The sequence below is a fragment of the Helianthus annuus genome, chromosome 6 (assembly GCF_002127325.2).
Source record: "Helianthus annuus cultivar XRQ/B chromosome 6, HanXRQr2.0-SUNRISE, whole genome shotgun sequence".
Classification (NCBI taxonomy): Eukaryota; Viridiplantae; Streptophyta; class Magnoliopsida; order Asterales; family Asteraceae; genus Helianthus; species Helianthus annuus.
The window spans coordinates 115,741,616-115,755,976 of NC_035438.2; positions in this window are offsets into that span (position 1 = coordinate 115,741,616).

The window sequence follows — 14,361 nt, forward strand, 5'->3', positions numbered from 1 at the left end:
GCTTTGAACTGTTTGAAGCTAAAAGCAGCTTTTGGCGAATCTGTTCGGGACTCTTCAGATGACTTGCTAGCGTTTTCATTCAACTTGCTAACAATCTGCGGAATTACTTTGACAATTTGACTAGCGACAAGAGAGGCGAGTCGCTTGTCAGCTTGCTTGTGTTTCATAGCGCGAGAGTGAAGTGATCCAGATGACGACATTGTCTGCAACAGATATCGCCATAGGATACAAAACGCTATATAAACGAATCTCACCTCACACGTACTACTACTAAAGCTCTGTAACACGAACAACCATACAAACACATAATCACATAAGCACATAACCATAGAACACATAAGCACGTAGGGCACATAAAGCACTTAGCAGCACATAAGCACAGAAGCACATGAAGCAGTCAGAACACAGAAATCTATCATTCCAAGTTCGCGTGGTCGAGAATAGCGATTGCGATTAGAGAGTACACATCGAATAGCATAGCATAAGCGAGTAACATAGCATGCGATCATCCACAAGTAGTAGTGATTTGTTAGCGATTTGAGGTAGATGTGCAGTGCGAGTGGTGTATGTCGATCAAAGCGAAAGCGAAAAGCGTATAAATTTCCAAAAATCGAAACACATAAATGGGTAAAACCACATAGTCAAATAAAATCCACATAAATGCCTCAAGTATCCAAGTCAGCGGTGATGAAAATCCAGAATCAAAAACACATAAAATCAATGATTGCGAGCTTGAAATCGGGGATAGATTGTCTAAGGCTTGATAGACGTCGACTACCCAAAGTGATTCGACTATTCACAGGGACTTTTAGTACACACTTTGGCCTTTGGGACTGTGCTCTCGCCTCGATTGTGGGCGATCGGCACGCATCCTTCCAGTTACGGTGTGACTTCAAGTCGTTGGAGTCCGTCGAGACTTTGGTGAGAGTTTTGAAAAACCAAAATTGAGAACGGAAAATTTGTCAAGGTTCGGGTTTCACCCCTGACTTAACAACTTCGTTCCTGTTTTGATGAAATAGAGAGGAAAATCTGCGTTAAAGTGCGGATTTCACTCCTGATTCAACGCAAATTCTCCTGTTTATAGGTAAAATGCGGGTCGAACAGGCGATTTAGTCGAGAGTTTGCGGTTTTCACACCTAATCTCGACCTAACCACTCGTTCATTGTTGAAAATAGTGCAGTGATAGTGTAGTGTTCAGCGAGTGCGAGCGAGAAATAGCAAGTAAGCTTGTACAAAACCTATACAGGGTATGCACAAGTCGGTCTGTGGGTACTTAGACTATAGATGTGACACCCGGCCTCTCAGGCCGTACTGGACAATAGTAATCTGTGTAGTAAACATGTAACATGACTATTTGTGACTGACTGTGATGTTAATATATGATATTTGATGTGTTGGTAATTTTAGATGTGCATAAAAATTATGTTGGCAACAATAAAACTAACGCTTATCGCGTAACGTTTAAAATACGAAACGAACGTCGGTGACCATCCGATTAGTGTTAAAATCCTAAAAATAGTCTGTTATGATTAGAATAATAATTTTAATCATATCCGTGTGGGAAAATAATTTAAAACACTAAGAAACCCTATTTTTTGAGTTTGAGCGCGTACCGCGCGATACTGCGCGAATTAAACAAAATACTGTCAACGCAGCCAGTCAAGGCAACTGGTAATTATATCAGTAATAATTTTAAGTTATTATTTTTATAGAATAATAAAAATAATTTAAAATGCACTAAAACGGGATCAAAACGCTAGATAAAATACCCTGTAGTCATTAAAATACCTGTTTTGATCCTAAATTTATATATATAAATGTGTGTATATATTGATTATGTGAGAGAGAGGTGGGTGGCGGCAATGTGGGCTGCCCACATTCTCTAGAATCTTGCACTTGGACACTTGTCCATTCTTGAGAGTTGTAAGTGATGATTATGTTTGTTACATGCAACCATACATACCCAATTCCAAGATCACAATTCAAATTCACACTCTCTCTCTCTCTCTCTCTCTCTTCCTCTTGATTTCTCACGGCCGAACACCCCCTTATCACATAACCATTTCATTTTTAAAATCAAATCTTGAAGAATCATGTCCATTTCAAAGTGATTTCAAGCTTTCAAGATGGTTTAGAAGTGATTTCAAGAAGATTAGAGCAAGAACAAGGCTTCACATCATCATAAATCTTAAAACCCACTAAGAATCTTGAAGGTATAACATATTTTCTTTTCAATCTTGCTCTTGATTCATGGTGATGAAGATGATAGTGAAAGTTTCTCTTGTTCTTGAATCTAAACATAAACTTGAAAATTTCAAACAAATGAGTTTCGAATAAAATAAAAATGGGTGTATGCATGTATGAATATATGGCCGTGAGTGTGTGTGTGTATATGTATATGTTGTATTTTGAATTTTGACGAAAGGGTTCTTGATTTGTTTGATTTCTTGAAAAATATAATGATTAAAGGAATTGTTAAGTGTCATACAAGAATGTTCTAAAGTGAATTAGAGATTGAAAGTGATATATTGAAAAGTGAAATCTTGGAAATATATGTGTGTGTGTGTGTATGTAATCCGTATATATGTATGTATATATGTATGCATGCATGTTAAAGTTGTTGTGTAAACTTAAAAGTGAAGGAATCTAAGTATGAATGAACATTAATGATTGAAGGATTAAAGTATTATGTATGATATTTGAAAGAATAAGATGTTAGTAGGATTTTGATGTATTGAAATCATATTAGATGATAAAGTTGTGACATGAACATATTAGATGCATATACTTAGACATGCATGATGATATATGATCTTTAAAAGGTGATTTAAATATGATTGAGTAAAAATCAGTTATGAGCAGATTATAAACCACTAAAATGGAGTTATTTTAAAGTGTTTAGTGACTTATAACTTTGTCATAATGTTTGTTAGCTTTGCATGTTGTACATGGTGCATTAAAAGTTGTAAAATACGTGAAATCGCATGATTTATGTGACTTATACAAAAACTGCACTAATCTGATTATAACTATTATTTTAATCAGTAAATAACATGTATTGTGTTAAAATATCAAGTCGTTTCGAGTTAGGATGATTATAGTAACGTTTAACGCAAAACTATGCGTTAAAACGGTCAAAAATCGGCTTTTCGAGTGATTTTTTTAAAACTGATTTAGATCAGTATGTAAACTGATGTCTTTAGTTTAAAAATAAGTATTTTAACTAATTTTAATTTTAATTGGTGTTTGGTTGGTCATATGTGACTTCCGACGCCCGAAAACGTTACCGAATCGCTAAAATACGCATTTTTCAACGCACACTAGTGTGGGTAAAATTTTGGGTAAACCTTATGTGTTAAAATGTGTTATGTGATTTAAATATGAGAATGTGTAAATATGTTAAGTTGTAACATGATTTTAAAGATTTGATTATGCATGTATATATTTGTGCGTTTTGTGCGGTAGAAACGGTAAAAATCGTGTTAAATGTGTAACTTGTTTGTCGAGCATGAAATTTGATACCTATGAGTTGTTTTATGTATATTTTCTTTAAAAATGACAAAATAGATAAGTTAGCAATATTTTGCGTGTTTCGGTGTTAAATTATATGAACGTTTATGTATATATTACGATGCGCAAATCGTAGATATATTGCGTATAAACGGGAAAGTTAACAGATTTACACAATAATGATCACCAATAAAATCATTCAAGTCGCAAAATCATAAAAAAAATATATATATATATGGACTCATGTATATATTAACGTGCCAACATGATCCAAAAATAACAACTTTTTGAGATAATCTCAAGGTTATGTGATAATTGTGACAACCCTCACTAAACCAGGTATCCGTACGATTTAATTAATAATTAATTGCTGCTTAATTACTGTGCTTAACTGAAATTGCTGATGAACTGCTACTTGACTTTATTACTTGAACATATCTGCATCATACTTTACATACCGTCACTACATTATTTTACATGCTGAACCTTAGTGACAAACATGATGCACAAAAGCATAGTAGCATTAGAACGGATAACCTATTGAACATGCTGATAAAGCCAGCATCAGGCAGACACTGCCTCTAAGGGCCTGTATGAGCCAGAAATATTTTACTACGCCCATAGTGAGTGTAGGGACACAAGGGTTGTAGAACTGCGTCTCTAGGAATAAGATATAATGACTGGATGTGCCTAAAACGTACTCTAAGCACGAAACACAGCACTTTAATTAATATACTAGCTTCTGGCTAACTAATAAAGTGCCAAAACATGAGGAAAATATTCCTGACACCTTGGGAAATAAGATGTGTCACTAAAAATGTTATTTACGACACTTAAAAGCTTATTTAAGCACTTTAACGGATTACTATCCAACCGAACAACCAGACTTTACCCGGAACATGAAAATATTGACATTAACAATATTTGTTTTTTTTTTTTAGCCAGTTAGGGTCCCTGAGTACCCTAACACCCGCATTAGAATGCATCACACCACTAACCGAGTTAACCCCTAATTCTAACCTACTTAACTAAACTCTAACCTAACTAATCTAGTTGGAATCGGACCAAGACCCCCCCCCCCTCCCCCTTGTAACCGGCCCCATAACTAGGGGGACACCATGGTACACCCTTTGATTATTTTATTGTTTGTGCACAATATCTAGGAGACATGAAACCCATTGGACTAAGCTCACCCTAATTGTCTATAAGTATCAAGGGTTACACACAAGATCATTATCATTTCATAACACAACCACAACTCTCTCCCTCTTGCTCCACCATTCTCGGCCGAACACCCCTCCCCTTCCACATCCATTTTCGAGTTTAGTTCATTCCATTCCAACATCATAAAAGTGTTCAAGGTCACGCATAAGGAGTCTTGGAGCTAACGGAAGGCGAAGGACCTCTTTATCTTTCTTTTATCCACCACTTCTTCGCATAGATTCTTCCCTAGCCCCGAGCTAGAGGTATAACACTTAAAACACCCTCTCGAACTAATCTAAGGTGGTTAATAAGATTTGTAACGGTTAAAACTCGGAAACTTGCATTTTGAATCTTTAAAGTCTACTAAATACATGAATCTTGTTGGTTAAAAGCTTAATAATTGTGTAAAAGATGTAGTACTTGAAAGATGTGATTATTTAGGCCCGATCTACGTTGTGGTAGCTCGGATCACCATTTAACCCGGTTCGGTTAAGATCATGGATCTTGACATAAGCTTGTTTCGGACGGTACAAGGGTTAAAAGGTGAAACTCTACCACACGAGAAACATGAACTTGTGTAAAAGTATTTTTACTTGTAAAATAGTGTTTAAAACTAGCAGATCTACGTATCTGCAAGTGGTATTTTCAAAGGACCAAGTGTCGAGAAAATCATGTTTTCTAAAAGTCGGATGACACACTAACAAGTATGATTTTTACAAACCACAAGTGTATAAACACTTGTGAAATGAAAGATCCGACAAAATAACAATCTTTGTGAAAGATGACGGGAAGTTGTAAAGATGGATTTATTCTAAAAACGAGGTTTTTACAAGATTAAGTTACTTTATACAAAGATCCACAAAATATAACGGGATCTACACTATAGTTTTCGGAAAAACCACAAGTTCATGTGATTATGCGATTTACATACTTGTCGACTAGTTTGATGTGTCGGAAATTGATTGATTGATTAAAGAAGTGTTGAAATGATTTTGTAAAAGAAAATGATACGCTTGAAAGCGTGGCCACCTCCAGTTACAGGGGAAACTCTGGCGAAATTTTTCTAAAAACCTAACACTTAGAATTATTTACAAGTGTTAGAATTATTTTGATATGTTTTCAAAATATATTTCGCCACGACTTTATTTACAAATATCCAGAGGTGGGATTTTCACAAAACTAAACGTGATAAATATATATTGGTAAATATAATTTTTCACAACACTGTTTATGATTATTTTGTGAAAATACACAAATATTATTTTTAGAGTAAAAATAGTATTTACAAACGTTGACAAATCCAAAATAATACAAACGCTTTCACGATAAACATATAAGTTACAACGGTAATTATTATTACCACACGATTACAAAAACGTAACTTACGCATTATACGGAAATAATTATGAACGTATATTTTATCAACGTATTATTTTTGGGGAAAAATTATGTGAAATGGAAATATAATATTTTTGAGAAAAATATTTATATTTGGAATTAGAAATGAAAATATATTAAGTGAGACTTAATATTATAAATTGAACGCACATGTATTAAATCCCCCATCCTTGGGAAGGAGATTAACTACCAAGTACATGCAAAATATAAACACGAAATAGTTGTCTAACTATTTCCCAAAAACCTAAACTATAAAGCTAAGGCATGGCCATCCGTCTAATAGAATTAGTACATGTAGGTCGTCGCACAGCTGACATTCGGAGTACTTGGTAGAGACGCACTGACTGTGAGTTCGTGTCCCCCTTTTTCTCTTAACTGTTTTCAGTTTTCTAAACTGCGGGGGTGAAATACATGTTACTATTTACGAGTACTTTATACATGGTATGGTTAGCGTAAGGATGGTTACTACTTAGATCATGTGAGTGGGTAGGCGCAACTTGAGGCCATTAATCCTCATTGTAGGACCGAGGGACAGTAGCGGTAGATCTATCTGGGTGTAGCGAGCCCAGCCCCAGGCCCAGCATAACGGACCTCGGGGTGACTTTGTGCCCAACGCAAAATCCGCTAGGTTTGAGTCTTCCTACTTGCACTTCACACATATCAATGGCCTTGCAAACCATTGGTGATCTCTTTTTCCTTATTTGCTACCTACCAGGATTTTTGATAAATACAAAGGTTTATTTACTCACTTACACATGAACTCGCTCAACATTATTGTTGATTTTTCAACTTACATGTATTTCAGGGAATTAAAAGATCTGGCACGGTATGGCACGTTTTCCCGCTGCACTAGTTTCCAAGGTCATCTGGGGTTTAGGGAATGTGACTCTTTCCTGGACAAGTCACAGTCCTTAAACTGTGTTTATGTTATGTTTAAGTTGTAATGTTTGTTGAACAAGGTTATGGTTGTTAGGGCGTGATCCCGTTTTAAAACAATGGTACTGTATTTGGTTTTTAAAACTTAATGGATGATTCTTGCATGTTTTAATTCATATAGCTTTGTTATGATTAAGCTATGGTATTAAGAAGTCACACCAAATTAACCACGCTTCCGCAAAGCCAGGGTGTGACAATAATTCTAAGAAAACAGAGAAACTTAGGATTTTTGTGTTATTAATTTAAAATCATTCCTACATATATAATAGGACGTGTAGAAATCCATCACTGGGATTGCGCTATCTAAAATACGCACCCAAAGGTGAGTGTCACTAAACCCCTCTTTTTAGTGATTTGTATATATTTTGGGGGTAAAACACGTCAATAAAAGGGTTTAATAATGTTTTTGAAATAAAACATACCTTTTAATATAAAATATATATTTTCGTTGAAAATATATGAAATTTGATAAGTCATACGTTTCGAAGTAAAACGTTTTTGATGAAGGAATATTGAAAGTACGGTATTTCCTAAGCGAAACACGACCGTACAGTTGGGGACGAATTTCGGACTGGGTCTCAATAATAGAGTGACAGGGGAATTCGTACAACATCGTGTATTAAATTGTCATATTAGTAGGATATATATATTGTACGTGAGGCAGACATCATATGGTTCATTGAGATAGGACCATGCGCCCATGATGTCGATTAATCATTTAAGTAATGTACGCGAGGAATTGTTGGTAGATCTATCGGGTTGACAACCCCGTCGTGACCGGTCGCCCCGTGTCAAGTCAAGCGACAAATTTTGATTCTGTTTATTGTCTAGCATTGATTATCCCTGCATGGTTAATATATAGTTCATATCGTCTAGCTAACATACGAGTCTGAAAATTGACGCAATAATTTAATATACAAAACACGGGCAGTAACAATATTGTCGGGTTCATGAAACTGCGACGGAAGGCCCATGGATTTTATTAAGGAAGTAAAACGGACTTTCAAAATTATATGGATGTTTTCAAATAAACACCTAAAACAGATAGTTTTCCTTGGAATAAAAATTGATTGTAATTGAATATGTGAACTCACCTTCCTTTGTGTTGACACTTGATTTTAACGTGTTCTACAGGTACTTGAGTTCGGCTTCGGGAAATCATGGCGTATCTTGTGTTTGATGATGCATGTTGTTTTGTTTAAATATGCTGGACAACTTTTAAACTATCTGGGACGTTTGTAATAAGATTCGCGAGGATCAAAACAACTTAACTTACGTAGTTGTGTCATGACTTTAAAATGTAATGTTTAATACTTATGTTTTAAAATATGTCAAAATGTCCAACAAATGAGTGCATTGTTCGACAAGGTATAAATGGGCACCAACTTCCGCCACCACTACATTTTATATTCAGCTGCGACGTTTTTGGGGTGTGACAATAGACTAGGTCGTTTCTAAGACATCGACCCGGACTTGGTCGAGTCTTGCATGATTCCCTATAGTTATGGCTCAGATACCAATCTGTCACACCCAACCGATAGAGGAAACATCGGGGCGCGGCACTGAGCGAAACAGATTGTCAAGAGAAATTCCATAACAACTAAATTACCAAATAGTTAATATTAGGTCCCATACCATAACCCATTAAGTAATCTAATTATTACAGACAGAGATATTCTCAAAACAAAACATGTCCTGACAACTCAGATTCAAATAAAATAAATTGTCTTTGTTTCTAGACTCTCATTCCTACTTGATTCCACAAAAGCAGGTAAAGCACAGCAATTCCTAGCAAGCATCCTAAACACCTGTCACATACGTTAAAATAAAGGTCAATACACATAGTGTAAAGGTGAGCATACAAGTTTGATATAGTATAATAGAGTTCGAAAATAGTTTACGCATAACCAGCATGTACAACGTATAATGTGAAACATGTAAGTTATCAACAAAGATCTTATCAATACCAATGACTACGAATTGACTGCGAGTAGCGAGTGCGCATCACATGTTCACCACTGCGAACACGTGAAGTAAGATCCTTAACAACCCCTGAGTGAACAGGTGCTGAGTCCAAACTATAGTACTATCGTTGCTAAGGCAGGTAGACAGCAATCAATGTGTAAACATAACAAACAGGCATTCATCGAGTCACGTATAACATGCAGTAGCGGTTAGCGTTAAAGTGTTTGCGTTGTGTGTTTGATGTGATTTGAATATAAGTAACGTACGTAACACCCAAAAGTGCGTAAAGCAAAAAGGGAACGGGTATACTCATAGATTGTGTTTAACAAGTAAACACTCTCTTGGATTGAAGGGAGCGCTGAGAGAGATTAGCCTGAACAGTTAACGATAGCATAAACGATAAACGGCACGTAAAACGATGCAATAAATGGTACCTTGCACCAAGTGTCGGATGGTAATCCGATCGGATGGCAATCTGATCGGATGGCAATCCGATCAGATGGCCATTCGACCGGATGTCAATACGTTCGGATGGTCATCCGATCGGATGGCCATTCGATTGGATTGTCATCCTGTTTGGTAAAGATGTTTTTGTGTATGATGGTTTGTCTTTTGAAGTTTTCGTTGTAGCATTTTGAAAACAGAGAAGTATCTCTACCTTTCAAGTCATTCGATTGAGCGGCGGCTCGATCGGATGACGATCCGTTCGGTGAGACATCTCTCAGAGAATAAGTTCACAGCAGTGTTGTCATCTAATCAGATGGTCTACCGATCGGGTGGCAATCCGTTAGAACTAATAGTGCATTGAACATGTTGAAAATTGTTAAGTGTCGAAGTTCCAAACATCACATGGTTGGGTGATCGTTCGATCGGATGGCTACCTGATCGGACGGCAATCCGTTCGACGTCCAGATCCTTTAAAGTTGAAATAAGGTTTAAGTGTGGAATCCCCAAGTGCAATCCGATCGGATTGCTGGTCGATCGGATGGAAATCCGTCCCACGAATCTGATCGTTTACTAACTTAAAATTTTGTTAAGTCCTACGGCTTATCGAGATGGTATGATAACGTGCTAAACAACAGAATCCCCATCATGACTCAAGTAACCCGATCGAACAGGAATCACCCGAGTCCGATCAGTTTACTGGTTCGTGACGGTGGTTCATGTTTAACCCGAAATCGATTGTCTCTTTGATAGAAATGAGATCTTGAACCAACACATCACCAAGAAAGAGTAGGAGATCAGAACAAGCTCCGATTCTATCGGCTTTGAGTGCATTGAGTGTAAAAGAGTTGAAAGAAAGTTGGAAAACCATCTTTCAATCCTTTTCACCATGGAAATATGTAGATCTATGCGAAAACATTGTTGATTCATGTGGAAATCCTTCAGATCTGAGTTGTTCTTGGTGGATTGAGGCCCAAACTTGAGGTTCATAAGAACTCTGTCACACCCCCAAATTCCACCTGCGGAATAACACCCGCTTGAGGGCGTGACTGACCAGGATCCAGCCACCAATTATACTAAGCATTGGTTAATAGTAAAGTAATTGCTATCTAAAATAGTTAGCAACATCATAGTTTAATTTCGATAGTAAGTTTAAACAAAACAGCGGAAGCATAAACCAAATAGTTTTAAAAGATAGTTCATGGTTCAAGATAAATAAAACCCAACACACGGGTTTTGACGATCACTACACATTCCCAAGCAGCAGCTCCTCAGTCACTGGTTACCTGCAAAGCATGCAGTAAGGGGTCAACAATAATGCTGAGTGAGTTCACTAGTTGTCCAGTTTTAATTACCAAAAACTCGTTTCACCAGTTAATTTATCCGTTTATACATGCCATGGGGAGCTACCCCAAAAGTTAGCGACTAAACTGTTTTTCCAATACCGAACACTAGGTAACCGTTTGCGTTTCCGCAGGATGCCCCGATGTCAATGTTCTATCATCATTGACGGATGCCTGAGTACATTAGTTCACGACTGATCCCATACCATGGCACGGTGTGAGGTTGGTAAAACCTAAATAGCGCTATCAACTAATAACCCGTTCGCCTGGCCCCGGCGACTAATCGGTATTATGTAGTAGGGACCTGAGTGATAGAGTTGCGTTTAGTGCCGTTTGGTTGCATTCCGTATAAACAGTAATTAACTAAAAGGTTTCCCAATACAAGGGAAGGAAAAGTAAGTTTGTTCCCAGTAACTAGGGAAGGAAAGTGAATGGTATCCCCTTTACAAGGGGATAGGGTTGATTTAGTCTCGTGTCCCAAACCACCGGGACGCATGCTTTTAAGTTGTGAACTCACCTTGGGTTGCTCGGTAGATTAAATACCCGGTCAATCACGTTGGTCACCACGTCCTAGCATGGTTACCAAATATAGGTCAAGTCGGGGTACAAGTAATCACGTATAGCAAACGCATATAGGCACACTTAATCATGCATACAATCAAACAGTTGGGGTATTGGGCCTAAACAGTAACAGATACACAAGCAGTCCAGTTAATCACTTAGTCCAACAAGCTTCTGGCCCAATAACAGCCCAGTTGAAACAAGAGTGCATGGCTTCGAGTCGCAACTAGGGATTGCGACTCGCAACCTTGGTTTCGGCTCGTCATGCATTGGTCCCGAGTCGCAATCAGGGATTCGACTCGCAACCGTTGTTTCGGTTCATCATGCCAGGTCTCGAGTGTGCTGCTTTCGAGTCGCAATCTCGAGTCGCAACTAGAAGATCTCGAGTTGTCATGCCTTGGTCTCGAGTCGCAACCAAGGGTTCCGACTCGCAACCGCAATTTTGTGCACTGATTCTTCTAGAACCTGTCCTATTGTACGATCCAATGATATTGCATTTTCATGTAATTTGTGTACTATTCCCACTAAACATGTTTTGTTGTCTGAATATACACCAAAACAGATCAAACAAGCAGAATTTCAAATATTCATGTGACACTCAAGCTGTTCATCATAATATTCATTCTTTCAGCCAAAATAAACCTATCTTGACTCTCACTAAAACTGTTTTATCCATAACTATTATCAAGAATAATATGTAGTTATGCAATCACTAAGGTCATCAAAATTATCAACACATGATCTAACTATCAAGGCAACTAGCAAGAATACCATGAAAACAAGATCTCTATCATTTCTTGGCATAAATCCATCATTTAATTCATACAAGCTCATCCGTAACATCTAAGCATATTTTTCACATAATTTGTCTCATTTAAAAGCTCTAGCACTTATCAATTATATAGACATACACCCACAAACTAACCGGATGGGTATGGAGATATGGAAAGTGGTTGAAGGAAGTTCCAAGTGTCCCGTGTGAGAGTGAGAGCTTGTGTTCGAGAGCTTGATGTTGTCGGCTTGATCCGAGGGGTGTGGTCTCCGGTAGAGTTCAAGAGGGAATGAGAGGATGATGGTGAATGTGGGTGTTTGTAGGGTTTTAGGGTTTAAGTGTGAGAGGAGGGTGTGAGAGGAGTGTTGTAAAAATGGTTAAGGGAGGGGAGGGTCGGTTTATATAGTGTCACGAGTGGGTTAGGGTGTGGTTGCGACTTGGGCTTCCATATGGCCCAATCCAAACCGGCAACCGGCCATTAATATGTGTATTGTTCACTCGAGACCAAGGGTTTCGAGTTGACTCATGGTTGCGACTCCCTTATCAATTATATATACACACTCATACACACACACATATATATATATATATACATACACATATTAATACGTACATGTTATCTCAATTAGCACGCCACGATGTTCACAAACTTTCATTTAATATAACTCGCGCTTATATATATACAAGTAGGTTGAATACAGAAATGGTTGCTCGGGAAAACCCGAAGTGTCACATTATCCCCAAGTTTTAAGAACTTTCGTCCCGAAAGTTAAGGCAGTCACTGTCAAGCTAGTATAAGTGAGAACGTTTCAACGGGGTGTCACATCATCCCCCCGTTAGTTTGGAATTTCGTCCCGAAATTCGGTTGTAGCTTCAGTGCTGGGGTTTTCGTTTGGAAACAACTGGGGATACTTGTGCTTCATCTGGTCTTCCCGCTCCCAGGTAAACTCTGGGCCACGTCGCGAGTTCCAACGGACTCGTACAAGAGGTATCTGGCTACGTTTGAGGATTTTGATCTCTCGATCCGTGATCTCAATCGGTTCCTCAGTAAAGTGTAGCTGTTCATCAATAGTCAGTTCCTTGAAAGGAATTACGAGCGTTTCATCTGATAGACACTTCTTCAGATTGGATACGTGAAATACGTTGTGTACCGCACTCAGTTCTTCAGGCAGGTTCAATCTATAAGCAACCTTACCAATTTTCTCGGTAATTTCGAATGGTCCAATATATCGCGGATTAAGCTTGCCCCGTTTACCAAAGCAAACCACACCCTTCCAGGGTGAGACTTTAAGTAGAACCCGGTCACCGACCTGGAATTCCAATGGTTTCCTACGCTTATCAGCGTAACTCTTCTGACGGTCACGAGCTGCCGCCATGCGTTGTCTGATCTGGGCAATCTTTTCCGTTGTATCTACCACCATCTCTGGGCCCGTGATTTGACTATCACCGATTTCTGCCCAGCAAAGAGGTGACCGGCATTTACGACCGTACAATGCCTCAAAAGGTGCTGCCTGAATACTAGTGTGGTAGCTGTTGTTGTAGGAGAACTCTACTAGCGGTAGATGCTTCTCCCAATTCTTGCCAAAATCGATCACACATGCTCTAAGCATGTCTTCTAGGGTTTGGATGGTGCGTTCGGACTGTCCATCCGTTTGCGGGTGATAAGCGGTGCTCATGCCCAAACGTGAGCCAAAGGATTTGTGCATAGCTTGCCACAATTCCGAAGTAAAACGAGCGTCTCGGTCGGAAATAATCGAGGTTGGCACTCCGTGCCTTGAAACTACTTCCTTTAAGTAAATCTCCGCCAAGGTAGAAAACTTGTCTGTTTCCTTAATAGCCAGAAAGTGTGCGGACTTGGTCAATCGATCCACTATTACCCGAATAGTGTCATTCCCGCGTTGAGACCTAGGTAGCCCTGTAACAAAATCCATGGAAATCTGCTCCCATTTCCATTTCGGGATTTCTGGTTGTTGAAGTAGGCCTGCTGGCTTCTGGTACTCTGTCTTGACTCTCGCGCAAGTCAAACATTTGCTGACATATGTTTCTATGTGGGCCTTCATGCCAGGCCACCAGTATGTAGTCCTCAAGTCGTGGTACATCTTATCCGAGCCAGGATGTACTGAGTAGCGGGACTTGTGGGCTTCGTCCATCACGAGTTCACGTAAATCTCCATAGAGTGGAATCCATATGCGCCCTGTTACATAGTAAGCGCCATCTTATTTTTGTTCT